The following is a 1,025-nucleotide window of genomic DNA, read 5'->3' as shown; positions in this document are numbered from 1 at the left end:
GATTTTCAGTACAAATCGGCAATTTCATACTTTAACCCCTATTATTTTAAGTCTAGAGTGTGGCCACGTGCATAATACAACTTAATAGCTGCTCGAAATAAAAATAAAAAAACCGTTACGATCTCCTTTGACAAATACAAAAAGTAACGAGTGCCAATTTTTTTTAACCGAATTCAAAAAAAGGAGTAGGTTCTCAATTCGACTATATGTTTCTTTTTTGTATGTATGTATATGTGTATGACACGATAATTCCGGTATTTGTGAACCGATTTTGATAATTCTTTTTTTGTTGGAAAGAGAGTACCTCGGTAGTAGTCCCACTAAATTTTGAATAAAATATTCCACCTCTAAGGGTGGCAACTTAGGGGATGAACCCACTTTCGCGCACTTTCCGGTAACCGATTTCAATCAAACTTGGCAAATAGACGTAAATTCAGGGGCGGTTTTTAGTACGCTGTACTGAAATTGTCATTGCACAATGTCTTAGGGCGAAGGTTGCACTTAAGCCTTAAAAAAAGGAGACAATCGCTAACATCTAAACAGATTTGTATACGTTATCAATATGACCAATATCCTCCGTTGACTATACAGTTTAGTTACGTTCAATCGCTACATGCAACAACTCCACTAAACAATTAAATGTATGTTCTAGCCCTTACAGTGCAAAGCAATTTATTGCGGCGAGGGTCAGGTAATTAACATAGTGTAAGGACTGTGGAGTTAGAACTGATTGACAGTTGTTGATGTCACTCGGCTTGAGTATTGGTGGCGTGAGTGGCATAGCGATGCATATTTGGAACAATGGTAAAATGATGATTATGCCTTAGGCATCGAATATATAACCAAAAATAGAGACGAAATGTCATTTAATTTGTTTGAAAACTATTCTGCCAAATCGTTACGGTGACAAGTGCGCTCCGATTGGCCATTCGAAACAATTGACGGGTATCGTCAATTGTTCCACTTCAAATGGACCAGTTTAACTTGAGCTTTACTATAATTAGTTAATGAGACGTACACACAGG

This window comes from Hyposmocoma kahamanoa, unplaced genomic scaffold, assembly GCF_003589595.1.
Source record: "Hyposmocoma kahamanoa isolate Upper Pololo Valley unplaced genomic scaffold, ASM358959v1 63, whole genome shotgun sequence".
NCBI lineage: Eukaryota > Metazoa > Arthropoda > Insecta > Lepidoptera > Cosmopterigidae > Hyposmocoma > Hyposmocoma kahamanoa.
Note: the sequence above shows the minus strand (reverse complement) of the source record.